Here is a 17,015-nt window from a genome sequence, read left to right as displayed (position 1 = left end):
CATAACACGCCTCCACAGTGTCAGTCATAAAAAAAACAACACACCCAGTGTGGTACACAACATGACAGCTATGCAACACAACCACAGTGTGATACACAATACACCTCCATAGATGATACCCAACAGCTTGACAACTATACAACACGCCTTCAGTGTGATACACAAGATCATGACAACACACCTCCACAGTGTGATACACAGCAAGACAACTATACAACACGCCTCCACAGTGATACACATCACCATGACAACAATACAACACACCTCCACAGTGTGATAAACACTGTGACAATATGCCTCCGCAGTGTAATACTAACAGCGATACACCACCACAGTGTGATACACAACATGACAACTCTTTGCTATACAGTAACTGAAACTTGGCTCACTCAATCTGACTGCTCTGGAAGCTGCCCACTCTTATGGTGGCCTTTCTTTCTCCCACACTCGTGCCCTGATGGCAGGGGTGGAGGCATGGGGCTTCTGCTCTCCTGTATCTGCCGCTACCGTACCCTTCTTATTCCTCCCTCTCTTGCTTTTCCCTCCTTTGAGGCTCACACTATCCAGATCTCCTCTCCCTGTCCATATGGCGGTCATCTATCACCCAGCTACCCCTACCCAGCCCCCTTCTGCCTTTCTCACTTTGAATCCTGGCTCTCTTTCTTTCTCTCCTCAGACTCTTGAGGACTTCAACTGCCATATTGATGACCCCTCTCTCCCTTGGCTTCCCGCTTTCTATCTCTAACCTCTTCCTTTGGCCTTCAACAGTGGACTGCAGCTAGCACCCACAAATATGGCCACTACCTAGACCTGGTTTTCACAAAAAAACTTTTCTCTCTGATTTCTCCATTTCCCCCTTTCCTCTCTCTGACCATCACCTCATCTCATTCTCTCTCACTCGCTTCTCCCCTTCTCCATCTCCACCTCGTTTCTACAGAGACCTGCTCTCTATTAACCTACCAGCTTTTGATTCCACTTTACGCTCCTCTCTCCTGTCTCAGCTCTGCAACAGACCCTGACAACCTGGTCAGGAACTACAACTCTGCCCTATCCTCCTCTCTTGATCTACATGCCCCGCTTTCTCTCTGCCGTTCTCGCCCTTTGAACCCCAGACCCAGGCTAAATTCCCACACGTGCATGCTGTGTTCCTGTTCTCGTTCATCTGAACGCCTCTGGAGGAAATCTCACACTCTCGCAGACTTCTTTCACTACAAACTTATGCTATCCCGTTTGAACTCTGCCCTCAGGCTAAACAAACCTACTTTTCCTCACTAATCAACGCACACAAGTCTAACCCACGCCAACTCTTCTCTGTCTTTGATTCCCTACTCAGACCACCCTCTGCTGCCTGTTCTTCATCCAGCTCACCTCAGGACTATTTCAAGGAAAAGGTAGAATCCATACGTCAGGCCATCCCTTCTGTATCCTCCTCCCATCCTACACCTCTTCCTAACTCTCCTCCTGCCTTCCTTGACTCTTTATCCGCTATCACAGGAGGAGGATGTGCCGTTGCTGCTCTCCTCCCTCTACCACATGACCTCTTGATCCCATTCCCTCCCATCTCCTAAAACCTCTTGCTCCTACTATAATCCCTACGCTCACACACATTTTTAACTCCTCCCTCTACTCTGGTACCTTCCCCTCTTCCTTCAAACATGCAACAGTTATACCATTACTCAAAAATAGCAAGCTTGACCCTACCTGTCTTTATAACTATCGACCTGTCTCCCTCCTACTATTTGTCTCTAAACTCCTTGAACGTCTTGTATTATCTTGCTTGATCCATTTTCTCAACACCTATTCTCTCCTAGACCCTCTACAATCTGGCTTCCGCACTGCTCACTCCACTGAAACAGCCCTCACTAAAATAACTAATGACCTCCATGCTGCCAAAGACAGAGGTCATCACTCTTCTCATATTACTCGATCTCTCTGCTGCATTTGATACTGTGGACCACCCTCTTCTTCACATTCTACATACTCTTGGCATTCTTAACAAAGCTCTTTCCTGGATCTCCTCTTACCTCTCCCATCGTATTTTCAGTTTCTCTTTTGCAAACACCTCCTCCTCTATCGATTTCTCTGTGGGTGTACCACAGGGCTCTGTCCTGGGACCCCTTCTCTTTTCTCTTTATACACTCTCTAGGTGACCTAATCACATCTCTTGGGTTTAAATATCACCTCTATGCTGACGACACACAAATTTACTTTTCTACCCCTGACCTTACACCTACTGTACAGACTAAAGTTTCTGAATGTCTGGCGGCTTTATCATCCTGGGTGGCCCTCCGCCGACTTAAACTAAACATGGAAAAAACAGAGCTCCTCATACTTTCTCCCAAACACCTGGTCCTATTTCCACCTTCCACATTACTGTTGAAAGTACTATCATTTACCCAGTAGCCCAAGCACGCTGCTTAGGGGTCACACTCGACTCCTCTCTCACATTCTCTTCTCACATTGAGAACGTTTCTAAAACCTGTCACTTATTCCTCCGCAATGTTACAAAGATACACCCTTTCCTCTGTTGCTCGACTGCTAAAACTTTGACTCAGGCCCTCATTTTCTCCCATCTCGATTACTGTAACATCCTGCTGTCCGGCCTTCCTGCCTCTCACCTGTCTCCCCTACAATCTATCCTTAGTGCTGCCGCCAGAATCACTCTACTCTTTCCTAAATCTGTCTCAGCGTCTCCCCTGCTGAAATCCCTCTCCTGGCTTCCTATCAAATCCCGTATCACACACTCAATTCTCCTCACTTTTAAAACTTTACACTCTTCTGCTCCTCCTTACATCTCAGCTCTAATTTCTTGCTATACACCATCCCGGCTCTTGCGTTCTGCTCAAGGATGTCTTCTCTCTACCCCTTCTGTATCTAAAGCCCTCTCCCGCCTTAAACCCTTCGCAGGGACTGCCCCATACCTCTGGAATGCCCTTCCCCTCAATATCCGACAAGCACCCTCTCTATCCACTTTTAAGACACACCTTAAAACACACCTGATTAAGGAAGCATGAGTAGCTCCATGGCTGATAAATAACACATCATACATTAACCTTTGCTCCTTGCAGACGCACTTACCAGTATACCCTCCTACTGTCTCTGTACGTTCTTCCTACCAACAAAATTAGATTGTAAGCTCTCAGGAGCAGGGACTCCTCTTTCTACATGTTACTTTTATGTCTGAAGCACTTCTACCCTTTGTGTTATTTATATAATTTATTATTGATATGATTGTCACGTATTACTGCTGTGAAGCACTATGCACATTAATGGCGCTATATAAATAAAGACATACATACATACAACACACCTCCACAGTGTGATACAGAACACAATTATAACTACACAACCCACATTGTGATACACATGACAACTACACAACACACACACAGTATAACTAGAGGAAAACAGAGCGTGGGGCAGAATCTTCTTCCCACAGTACGATACTACACAACGTGTCAACTACACAACATGACACGGGGGAGCTGAGTGTGAGGCTAAGGCTCTCACCCACTGCATCATACACATGACACCTACACAATAAACACGCAACATAACAATTACACAGCATGACTCCAGAAACTTTCTTTATTAATCCCTTCTCAGGGCTGACTTGTGCTTTTGCGGGGCTCGGTACAGGGGACGTCACTGCGCCATGCGGCATCATTGTAACGCGACACCATGGAATATCTGAAAGAGGATATGCCGCCGGACAGGTAACAGAGGCCCCACACTCTCCCCCGGCAATCAGTTTATTTGTTTTGGGACGAAAGCGCAGAGCCTCTAAGCGTGGGGCTCGGTGGCACTGCTATCAAGCCGGCCCTGCCCTGCCCCTTCCATGTAAGGGGACTGTGCCTATTTGTACACTCTTCTGTGTACATTTATATATATTTATATATATATATATATATATTTATATATATATATATATACACATACACACACTTTACGTTATGGTGGGTGAAAAAGACGACAAAAAACCCTCAACCGTTAGCATATAGCCAATAAAGAATATCACTTGTGAGCACATTCACATGTCTTAAACAGGTCTGCAACCCTGCCTTTCATCCATTATCACCTAGCATACAGTGCTCCCACTGCAGCAAGGGATTCTGGGAAATTACATGCAAATGAGCACACAATGTGTCACCTTTTGCCTGAAATCCATTTACATCCCTTTGATAAAGCGCTTAATGCATGAAACGCGTTAGGGAATCCGCCAGCACTCTATTGTCATGCTGCTTTTTTAACCAATAAACTTTTCTATGGTTACTGAGTCCAGCTGTTGCTCTGTTTGGCGGTGCACCATTTTTTCTACATCCGTGGAACCTCCATTTGGTGCAAAGGCAAGCCTCACCCTGAAATGTGCTTGGTTCGGCGCGAAAGCTGAAGCAGCGCCCATGTTATATGTGCCTATACGTGTGGATCCACCAGGGGGAGGAGGCAAGTGATTACGTGTCACCATTTGGGGCATATTCTCAGATGCACGGGGTGAGACCAAGAAGCAGGAGCTGTACGAGACTGTTCCCGCTTAATACTGCTGCTACTATGGCCGAGAAAGCTGCTCCCTTGTATACCATACCAGGAGGCATCCTGTTGGTACATATCAATGGGGAGGACTTTTTACAGGGCGTGTGTTGTTCCCGCTGTGATTCCCCCAGCGGGAATTAACCGTGAAATCCTGCTGCAAGAGGTGCAAGACGCCTCATCTGCAGCCTGTGTTGCCGCCACAACCTGCGCCTTCTCAGAAAGACGTGCGGTACTTCTACGAACTGTTTTGTGGCCTGCAAAAACTTATGGAGACGACTTCTTCATGAGATAAGCAGGGCAGCATGCTGGCTCTTTATGACCTGTACCACGCGGATCGGCAGTGCACTAGAAAGGGCCACAGCTATGATTATCTGGCCTGGATTGAGGAGTTGGGAGTAGGTTCCCTGGAAGTGGCTGCTGAAGAGTAACGGCGAGGCCCCAATCCTAATCCCGTAACGAACTATGAGTGCGAGTTACCTGAGGAAATGGTTGGGGAGAATGGACCCTTTTCACCCTTCTTAGTGGATCAAGCGTGGGCCTACTACCTGAGAGCCACGATCGGCACTATGCTGCCTCCGAGGTCTTCCTCGACTGCGGTCGCACCTGAAAAATCCTTACCTGACATCTCAGTATTGAGTGTGGCTTCTTCACAGAAGCTACTCACCCAAGTATCCGACGCTGTGCTGTACGAGATCGAGATGGGAGTCTCCATTTCAGTAATCCTGCTGGAGTGTCACCATATCATACCTGCAGTGGTGAGAACAGCCGTCTGGTGCGAGAGAGCAATCGCAGACAGTCGGTGACGTCAACGGAGCCGACCCCACCCGAGCGGAAGTGACCGGGGACCTGGAGGATCTTCGCGAGGCATTGCAGGTGCCTGCTCCCGGTCAGGAGTACCATGAGATGACATCAGCCCAGCAGAACGGTGAGGTGACATCTGATTCACAGGTTCCGGTGATGACTACAGCCCCGCTGAACGACGAGGGTGCTTTGGCCCAGCTGGCTCCTGCGGAGGCTGCCATCTTGGAGGTACAGGCAGGTACTTCTTTCCCAGTTGTTGCTGCCACCCTTCCGGTGCAACCAGAAATCGTCATCCTGACTTCGGCCACCGGAGCAGATACGTAAGTCGTGACCTCCGGTGCGTAAGGCCGAAGCCGTCCCATTTCCCAAGCCATGCTGTACCCGAGGCAAAGCCATAGATCGACCCGGTGCCACGGACTCTACCTCTAACAAGGTGTTGGAAGTGATGGGTCGAGGTAGGTGCAAGGCCTCACCAACCGCTGCCCATGACACTGACATTTTAACAAGCGCTACCCAGGACAATATTTGTGGGATGCCTTTGATACCAAAAATGCATTGCCATGGTTGGACCCCTTGTTTCAGGGATTTGTGCCACATACGAATTAGGACTAGGTTCCTATTAATGAAAAACACCATAGTTGATCACTGGTAGGAAGAGGGAGAATTTACACCAGAGGAAACTGCAGCGATCCTTAAGGATCGTAGCAAGGATATCAGACAAGGGATGGTAACTCCTTTAGGACTGGAGGGGGTTAAAAAAGAGGTCTCAGTGTCAGAGACACTATTTTGGGTACTGCTAGGTGAAGTTGGTGGGCAGAGGTTAACCATGAATAGCTGGGCGGATTGTATTGTGGTCCAACAGAAAGACACATGGGTTTGACTACGCTTACCTTCCTGAACCCCTTATGAGAGAGGCAGAGGCCCATAGGGAGAAATGGCTTAGAGATGGTGTATTATACTACGTAGCTGGTCGCTGTGTAGAGGCATCTACTATATATTTCTGAAAGCACTGTATGTCTGCGTCCCTAGCGGCAATCTCATTGGTCCCTTGGCCCGCCCGCCCCCGCACACCTCTCATTGGCCTGAGGCGGAGTGACGGGCCAAAGGACACACAGGGACACACACACACACACCTCTCTCTCTGTCCTCTCCCCCCCCATCACACTCACCTCCCTCTACACTCACCTCCCTCCCGCTCAACTCCCTCCACCTCCCGCGCCACTCACCTCCCTCTCCACTCACCTCCCTCCCGCTCAACTCCCTCCCCGGCGCGGGGACAGGCAGTGGGCAGGGCAGCCTGCCGCTGCCTCCACTCACCTCCCGCTGCCTCTACTCACCTCCCGCTCCACTCACCTCCCCGGCGCGGGGACAGGCAGTGGGCAGGGCAGCCTGCTGCTGCCTCCACTCACCTCCCGCTCCCTCCATTCACCTCCTGCTCCCCTCACCTCCCGCTCACCTCCCGCTCACCTCCCCTCACCTCCCGCTCACCTCCCCTCACCTCCCGCTCACCTCCCTCCCGCTCACCTCCCTGGCGCGGGGACAGGCATTGGCCAGGGCAGCCTACCGCTGCCACGCGGCACCTAAGATGGCGGCGGACGGACCCCTTCCTCCCTCGCGGACTAACTAACATGGCGGCGGCCAGAAGGAGAGGTGAGTGTGTGTGTGTGAGTGAGTGAGTGTGTGTGTGTGTGTGGGATACTGTGTGTGTGTCTGTGTGCGTGTGTGTTACACTCTGTCTCAGACACTGTAGAGTGGGGACCGGAGCTACACATGGGGGGGGGTGGGTCAGGAGCGGAGAAAGATACAGGGGGAGTGGAGAGGAGGGACCCGTCAATTTAAAGCAAACCAACCCCCCTCCTGTCCACTGCCCCCCCTCCTCCTGTCCACTGCCCCCCCCTCCTGCCCACTCTCCCCCCTCCTGTCCACTGTCACCCCCCCCTCCTGTCCACTCTCCCCCCCTCCTGTCCACTGTCACCCCCCTCCTGTCCACTGTCACCCCCCCTCCTGTCCACTGTCACCCCCCCTCCTGTCCACTCTCCCCCCCTGTCCACTCTCCCCCCCTCCTGTCCACTCTCCCCCCCCCTCCTGTCCACTCTCCCCCCTCCCATCCCCTCCTGTCCACTGTCCTTTCACCTCTCCCCCCCCTCCTGTCCACTCTCCCCCCCCTCCCATCCCCTCCTGTCCACTGTCCCCCCCCACTGTCCCCCCCTCCTGTCCACTGTCCCCCCTTCCTGTCCACTGTCCCCCCCTCCTTTTCCCCCATCCCCCTCCCCTCCTTTTCCCCCCCTCTCCCCCCCCTTTCCCCCCCCTCCCCCCCCCCTTTTCCTTGCGCTAAATGTAACTCACTGGCAACGCCGGCTCTCCCCCCCCCGCTCCCCTTTGTCCCCCCCCCCGCTCCCCTTTCTCCCCCCCCGCTCCCCTTTCTCCCCCCCCCACTCCCCTTTCTCCCCCTCCCGCTCCCCTTTCTCCCCCCCCGCTCCCCTTTCTCCCCCCCCCGCTCCCCTTTCTCCCCCCCCCCGCTCCCCTTTCTCCCCCCCGCTCCCCTTTCTCCCCCCCGCTCCCCTTTCTCCCCCCCCCGCTCCCCTTTCCCCCCCCTCTCCCCTTTCTCCCCTCCCCCCGCTCCCCTTTCTCCCCTCCCCCCTTCTCCCCTCCTCCCCTCCCCCCTCCTCCCTTCTCCCCTCCCCCCTCCTACCTTCTCCCCTCCTCCCTCCTCCCCTCCCCCCTCCTCCCTCCTCCCCTCCCCCCTCCTCCCCTCCCCCCTCCTCCCTTCTCCCCTCCCCCCTCCTCCCTTCCCCCCTCCTCCCCTTTCCCTCCCCCCTCCTCCCCTTTCCCTCCCCCTCCTCCCCTCCCACCCCCTTCCCCCCTCCCACACCCTTCCCCTCTCCCACACCCTTCCCCACACCCTACCCCCTTCCCCCCCTCCCACCCCCTTCTCCCCCCTCCCACACCCTTCCCCCCCTTCCCACCAATCTTCGCCTTCCTGGCCGCCTTCCTGCCTCCTCGCCTCTGCATTCGCGCCCACCCGCCTCTGCCTTTCACCCGCCCTTACTCCGCCCGCCTCTGCCTTTCACCCACCGCCTCACAGCCGCTGCATGCACTCAACAGACTCCCGCCACACTCGACACATACCTGCCGCCACACACCTGCTGCCTCCCGCCCCTACGCACCAACATCACTGACCCACCGCCTCACACCCTAGCAGGACCCCCACTCACAGAGAGCACTCACAACCCACGTGACACCTGCCGCCTCACACCCTAGCAGGACCCCACTCACAGACAGCACTCACAACCCATGTGCCACCCGCCGCCTCACACCCTAGCAGGACCCCCACTCACAGACAGCACTCACAACCCACGCGCCACCTGCCACCTCACACCCTAGCAGGACCCCCACTCACAGACAGCACTCACAACCCACGCGCCACCTGCCGCCTCACACCCTAGCAGGACCCCCACTCACAGACAGCACTCACAACCCACGCGACACCTGCCGCCTCACACCCTAGCAGGACACACGCCTCACATTTTTACATCTGTTATGTCACCAAAATATACATTGTACTGTGGTGTGTTTACAATAAACCATTTTTAAACAACATCGTATTACATTTTATTCCATCTTTCTTTTCAACATTATTATCCAACCTTTACAACAAATACTCACCTATTGTTCCACGATTTATAAATAATACTACCTATTACGCATTTACATCCCGGGCAACGCCGGGTCTCTCAGCTAGTATTATTATAATGATGAAAAAGTGTCATATTTAATGTGTTTGGAAGGTAGGCCGGAACATCTATATGGACCGGGTCGAATATATATCTGAAGGGGGCCAGAAGCGTTGCTATTTGGTCACTGTACCGGATAGTGAGGGCAGGAAGGTCCGCAAGCCTGATCCAAAACACTACTATTAAAGGGGGTACAGATTCTCTATGTTATGGGAGAGATCCAGAAGTATTTAATCGGTTCAAATGTTATGCCATAAACTGTTATGCATTGTTTTCATGTTATCCAAATGTAGGATGGTCCTTAGATTTGGAGGTCTCAGGGTGGATGTGAGAGTTTCACCAGGGGGAGTGTTTAGCCATGTATCCCCTTGGCTTCTAATCTGCCCTACCTAACACATAAGCCTTGGTACCAGTCAGGCAGTGTTAGGGTTAAATCTATGCCCTTGCTGCTGCAGCAGTAAACAACTCCCTTGAGTGACAGGGGGAGTGGGCCTAAGGCCTGGGTACTGCCTTATCAAGGGCTCAGACCTAGGAACCTCTCCTGGATACAAAAGGGACTGCAGATCCAAATTTAGAGAGTTCTCCTACCTCAGGGAAGAGAGAGAGATCACTCCCACAGGGGAGTGGTAACAACTACCCCATATTCCACCAGGGGATATGGGAGTCAGGGATAGACCATTGGGGCCTCAAGCCATGGGGGTTGAGTCCAGGAACCAGAAGAAAGGCATTGTTGATGTGTACGGCTGTACTCAATAAAGACCAGTTGCTGTTTTTATACTCCTGCTGTGACTGCAGTTTATCAGGGGGAGTGCAAGATGGTTTTCCTGCAGAGGCTGCACCCAGCACTAATGGGGCCTGCTGGGAATGGAGGCGCTGCACCCAGAACGAGATGAGAGCTCTATATCCAAAAGTCTGTCCTGGCTTCCCACCTACCATCGGCAGACACTCGGCAATCCTGTAAGCCTCACAGGTGCAGCACAACGACAGTACAGGTAGCAGTGAAAACTTGCAGAGGGTGGGGGAACACATGTTATATATATATATATATACAGCTAAACCCCGTTATAACGCGCCTCGTTATACCGCGATTCGGTTATAACGCGGTTTTCCCGTGGCTCCCGTTTTTTTTTTAAAAAAAAAAAAAAAAAAAAAAAAAAATTTAAAAAAAAAATTTTTTTACATTTTTTTTTTTGCACACTGCACACACTCACTGCACACACACTGCTCATTGCTCACACTGCCACACTGCACACACACTGCACACTGCACACACACTGCTCATTGCTCACACTGACACACTGCACACACTCACTGCACACACACTGCTCATTGCTCACTGCCACACTGCACACACACTGCACACTGCACACACTCACTGCACACACACTGCTCATTGCTCACACTGCCACACTGCACACACACTGCACACTGCACACACACTGCTCATTGCTCACACTGACACACTGCACACACACACTGCTCATTGCTCACTGCCACACTGCACACACACTGCACACTGCACACACACTGCTCATTGCTCACACTGACACACTGCACACACACTGACCACACTCACGCACACTCACACACACTTACGCACACTCACGCACACTTACGCACACTTACAGACACTCACACACACACACACACACACACACTTACACACACTTAGACACTCACACACACTCACACACACTTACACACACTTACACACACTTAGACACTCACAGACACACACTCACACACACTCACACACACTTACACACTCACAGACACTCACACACACTCACACACACTTAGACACTCACAGACACTCACAGACACTCACAGACACTCACACACACTCACACACACTTACACACTCACAGACACTCACACACACTCACACACACTTACACACACACTCAGACACTTACCCACACTCACACACCCATATACACACACACACTTTCTCTCCCATATATACATACACACACACTCTCTCACTCTACACAGACGGGCCGCGACCAGCACCACCACCCGCTCCCCCCCCTCCTCCCGCGCAGGCAGCGGGAGCACCGGGGACAGCGGTGGGGAGAAGAAACCCCCCGCTACAACCTCCATGCAGGCAGCATGGTTCTGAGGTAAGCGGCGACCTGAGGGGACATCCCCACTCCCATCTCCTGCCCCGCGGCCTGTCCCGAGGTGACAGGGGGAAGCGGGGACAGGAGAGACATCCCCGCTCCCATCTCCTGCCCCGCGGCCTGTCCCGAGGTGACAGGGGGAAGCGGGGACAGGAGGGACATCCCCGCTCCCATCTCCTGCCCCGCGGCCTGTCCCGAGGTGACAGGGGGAAGCGGGGACAGGAGAGACATCCCCGCTCCCATCTCCTGCCCCGCGGCCTGTCCCGAGGTGACAGGGGGAAGCGGGGACAGGAGAGACATCCCCGCTCCCATCTCCTGCCCCGCGGCCTGTCCCGAGGTGACAGGGGGAAGCGGGGACAGGAGAGACATCCCCGCTCCCATCTCCTGCCCCGCGGCCTGTCCCGCGGTGACAGGGGGAAGCGGGGAGCGGAGGGACATGCCCGCTCCCATCTCCTGTCCCGCGGGATGAATATGCGCTAAAGCGCGGCGGCCATTTTTTTTTCTCGCGACCCCGTTAGTAACGCGGTGGTCTCGGGGTGGACCCCGAGACCCGCGTTATAACGGGGTTTAGCTGTATATATATGTATATATATATATATATATATATATATATATATATATATACACATATATATACACATATATAATCTTCAGCCTTTGTTGATCTGATCCACTACTTGATGAAGCCTCCCCAATGATCTTCCAGTTACTGTGGTTGCAAGTCTCTCTTCCCCACGTTGCTTCAACAATTGTTCTGATTTCATCCTCCCACCTCACTTTTGGTCGTCACGTTGGTCTTCTGATATCCCTTTGAATCCATCTTTATCCAATCACGGTTATTTCTTCTTGCGATATGTCCAGTGCCCTGTCATTGTATAGCACCCTGGCAGCAAAAGGGGTTGATTGGGAAACCTTCAAAACAAAGTAGACATTGGTTTCATTACTAAATAGAGGATTTATCCAGATACAAAACATTATGGTGGGTAAAATAGTGGCAAAAACCCTTCACCGTACAGTGTACAGCAAATACAAATACCACTTATGAGCCCATTCATGTCTCAGATAGGCACAAGAGGAAGTACAGCGCACAGCCAAGAGAGTGGGTCAAAAAGTGTATCCAAAAATGAGCTTTATTCGTCCATTAAAAACGGAGGTCTGATAATCCTGCTACATGTTTCGTGCAATAGCACTTTATCAAGCATTCCTTTATAAAGTGCTATTGCACGAAACATGTAGGAGGATTGTCAGACCTCTGTTTTTAATGGACGAATAAAGCTCATTATTGGATACACTTTTTGACCCACTCTCTTGGCTGTGCACTATACTTCCTATTGTGCTTATCTTGAGTTTATCACTAGCAGCATGCTTACATAAGGCACAGGATGGTGGCATTTCTAACATGTGAGTACACTTATAATTGTTCAACTCAAATGGTTCAATAGTGGTCCTGGGACTATCCCAATGAGGTATTAAGGAGTGGGCTTATACCCCCTTACTCTTTCCCTTCATGGTTATATTTTGTCTCTTTTGAGGACTCCATACCATCATCTGGGAGTTGTTTTCAGAAGAATACTCACCATCTAATTATTATTAGCCCCATTCCCTGTGCCTTTGATCATTCTCTAATCTTTAGAATACTGTACAGTGATTCCACGCTAGAGCGCTGTAACAGGGGAGTAATCCCTGTTCAAGTAATGTGCCTTTAATCTAGCAGTGTGGTGGTTAACCGCTGGTAGTCAATTAATAAATACCACCTGCCTGATTTAGATTGCTTACAAAAGCCTGTCTGTTGAGACAGGAAGTGATTCCTTAGCTCTGACTGAGAGCTGAACTTTGGAGACAGAGCAGTGGTTCTTGAGTCTCCCAGGAGAGACTGACTAAGAGAACACAGATCTCTGGAGCTGACAAATAAGACTTCTAAACCTGGATGCTGACATTTTCTGTGCATGCACGGGTGCGGTTCCAGGAGAGCAGAGAAGCTTACTCTACAGCAGCTAACAGATAAGACTTTCATTCTTAAGAGACTTCTTATATCTGCTTATTTCATGCTATGTGGGTGGGGCTGGGAGAAATGCTTGACTAAGGGAGATGTGAATTAATTGCATAGTGTTTCACTAGGAATACTCCCAGGTGAATAGAAGCTTTGTTCCCCCCCCTGTGTTTGGATGTTTTCCTGATGAAAAGGAAAAGGCACAATAAAGCCTTATTATAATTTCACCTTACAAAAGTTTCCAATTGTGTACCTCTGTGAACGTCCGTCTACATATGGTGTCCGAAGTGAGATGAGAGGTGTCTTTGAAGTTAAAAGGACCGGAGATTTTTATGTGAAATTTTTTTGTTATGCTTTTTGCCTACAAACAAGTCTGAGCAACTTAGAAAAAAAAAAAAACCTCATGCAGCAGAGATCAGAGTTAAAGGGATATACACCACTGAAACTTACAAAACCACAGATGGACTCTTTGCCCCAATCCCAAGAGGAGAGAGACTGCTGAAACAGCTAAAACTTATTTGCCTATCACAAAGTGTAATATGGTCATTGAAATAGGGGTTTTGCCTTCCAGTCATAGTCAGGGTTCAAAAGTGAGTCAGCCCTTAAAAAGGAATAGGTGTTTGTTGTTTTCAAAAGTTTCGCTGAAGCAATGAATACAGATGGTGACCCACGAGTGGTACTGATTTTGCAAATAAAGGTTGCCACACCGCATAGGGCTACCAGCTGTGAATGGAGTATATGCAGAAAAGTGTGAAAATTGATACAAGACTGTACTGAAGCAGGGGAATTTTTAGCAAACAAATGCTGAGTGTAAAATTGCCCTGTAGGGGAAAAAGGGATTACTGAACTGTGTAAAAGGTATTTCAAAAGCCAATTGCTGAGTGTTGAGTCACCCTGCCGGGAATGAAAGAAATAGTCCACGGCAAAGAATGTTTTTTTTTCTGCAAGTAAAAAAGTCTGCCTATATATATCTTGGGAGCAAAACCCAAAGTGTGAAGTGTGAATGCCATAATACCCAAAGATGAGACTGAAAATTACTGAACACAGGCAGAAAACCAAATCCTGTTGCTGAAGCGGAGAGATTGCATCTAGCAAGTAAATGGTGTAAAGCAAACAGAAGTTTTTTTCCTAGCAACTACACATTCAGCATACCTAATGAGAGATTATACCTAGCAAGTAAATGGTATAAAGCAAATAGACTTTTTTACCTAGCAACTGCACATCTTGTATACCTGATAAGAGAAAATGCATGCACAGCATTGCTGATATTGAAAAAAAAAAAAAAATTTACCCAAGAAAGAAAAGTCTACAGAGATGCCTGTGAGAGCTACGACCTCTACCAGCAAAATATGCCCATCTGTAGGACTACCACAATTGGGGGTTCTAGCAAATACAGTGGCAACAGCTGCAATAGTGCCTCCTGAGGTCAGGAAGAAAATTACACCTGATAGCCTAAAAATGGAGGACAAGATGCAGCGTTCCTGTAATGAACCCTACCCCACTGAAGAGTGGCCCTTCCAGTCCAATAAAGAGGAAGACATCTCTTACGGGGAACCCGAACCGAGTCACACCCACAAAACACTCCAAGAATGGTGGGGGTGCCTGAACTCGGCATGAACAGAAAAGACCGCTCCCTTTGATGACGAATATGATCAGCAGGAGACAGAGCGGGAGCAGTGGATCACCGAATATTTCCGTCAGCTATTACAGTTGCAAGAAAAGCCGGGTGGATCCAGTGACGCTGCTAAAATTTCAAATAAAGGAGACCCCAGTATTCCTGATGGGACGGAGTCATCCAAAACAAAAAAGCAGATAAAGAAAAAGAAAAGCGGTTCTTCACTTACCGTGGAAGGAACAGATACGTCCGCAGATCCTGTGGAGGAAAAGGGGGACCAAGTTGCCCTGCAGCCTAGAGAAAATGGAGAATTCGTCCCGCGCTTAACCGAATATCCAGAGGGCCCAAGGCAGAAGTCGTGTACCCCAAAGAAGTGTCTGTCCAGTGCCAACAGTGAGGAACCCTCAACCAACCATCCCAGGGAAGTGGAGCCGGAACCATTGAGTGACGATCCCTTGACCAACCCTGAAGATGCCCTGAAAAATGCCAGGCATGACTGTGATATGCTCCGTGAACAATTGAAACAAAAGGAAGATGGTTACACAGAGCTACAGAAAAATAACGTGAAGCTACAGGAATATGTGCTCGCAATGTACTCTGCAGCCAGGACAGGATTGGACGATCTCAAGACTGAGCTAGATACTGCAAATGCTACTATTTCCGCCATGAATGAAAAGCAGAGCCAATCTGATAAAATGGTGGCTACGCTAAAGCGGAAGTATGAGGAGGCACTGAAGCAGATGACAGTCTTCCAGGAAGAGGTTCACACTCTTCGCATAGAGCTGAATGCCTCACAACAGGAGGTCAACAGTGTCCGGATACAGGTGGACGTATCTCAGAAAGAGGTTCAGACATTCCGCAGAGCACTGGATGCCTCACATCATGAGACCAACAGCTGCCGCACAGACCTGGAAGTTTCCAGAAAGGAACTACACAGTCTCACTGAGGAGCTGGACATTGTCAAAGAAACTATTGGTAATCTTGATACAGATCTCAAAGTCTCTCAGAAGGAGCTTCAGACCCTCAACCTAGAGAAGGAAGTCTCACGCCAGGAGAGTGTCATTCTCAAAGCAGATGTGCGTAAATGGAAGGAGGACTGCAAAGAAGCCCTGAAGAATACAGAGACTGAAAAAGGAGAAAATTCAAGATTAAACAAAGAAAACGTAAAACTGAAAGAAGAAGGAGGTGGATGCGCGACGGCAAGGAGTATGGCAGCCTAGTCTGATAGCTCCCTGCCTCGCTTCCCAGAATATAGCGCATAAACCACTGAATTTCTCACTAAACAGCACATAAAAGCACACCAAGTTCGAATAAATACCCAGGATGTCGCGGAAGACCCCCAAAACCACAAAAAAACGAGGGCTACCGGAGTATTTTGGCAGAGCAGGACCGCGCGGTGCAGGCTCAGAAATGGCGCCGGTTTCAAACGCCGGCTCAGAGACAGAGCCCGATGGAGAGGAGGAGGAATTAAGCATACAGGAGCAAATGCCGGCAAGACAATGTGATATAACCAGACTCTGCACAGACCTTAAAGCATTTTTTCAAGCTGAAATAAGAGAGCTGAAGAGGGAAGTGTCCGGGCTGGGAGAAAGGACAGGAGTCCTGGAAACCAAAGTGGATCAATCCATAAGGGCAATCCGGAGACAGGATAAAAAATCTTCAGACCTGCAGGAGCAAATAAATGAACTAAAAGAGCGTCAATAGGACGCTGAAAACCGCGACAGGCGGAATAACCTCAGGATAAGAGGGGTCCCAGAGAGTGTACTGGACTGTGAGGAGTACATCATGCACTGGATGGAAACACTGCTCCCTGAGACCCCTAAAGACACCCTGGCAATGGACAGATGCCATAGGGCTCTGCGGGCTAAGCCACTACAAAATGAACAACCGAGAGACATAGTAATCCGTCTGCATTATTACAGAACAAAAGAAGCTATCCTTAATAAAACAAGGCCCCTACCGGTTGTGGAACATGAGGGAGTGCGGCTCTCAGTGTTCCAGGACTTGTCCCCAATGACGCTGGCCCACCGGAGAAACCTGCTGCCCGTTACCAGAACCCTGAGGGAGAAGGGAGTAAGATACCGGTGGACCTTCCCCTTCGGTTTACTAGTGGCTCGGGGAGGCAGATCCTTCACTATCAAGGTCCCGGAAGATGGACCCTCTTTCCTGAACAAGCTGGGTCTGGGGGAGGCCCCCGTAGCTGCTGACCCTGTGAGCCCAAC

The sequence above is a fragment of the Ascaphus truei genome, chromosome 12 (genome assembly GCF_040206685.1).
Source record: "Ascaphus truei isolate aAscTru1 chromosome 12, aAscTru1.hap1, whole genome shotgun sequence".
Classification (NCBI taxonomy): domain Eukaryota; kingdom Metazoa; phylum Chordata; class Amphibia; order Anura; family Ascaphidae; genus Ascaphus; species Ascaphus truei.
The sequence above is the reverse complement of the archived record's forward strand: the minus strand, read 5'-3'. Positions refer to the sequence as shown.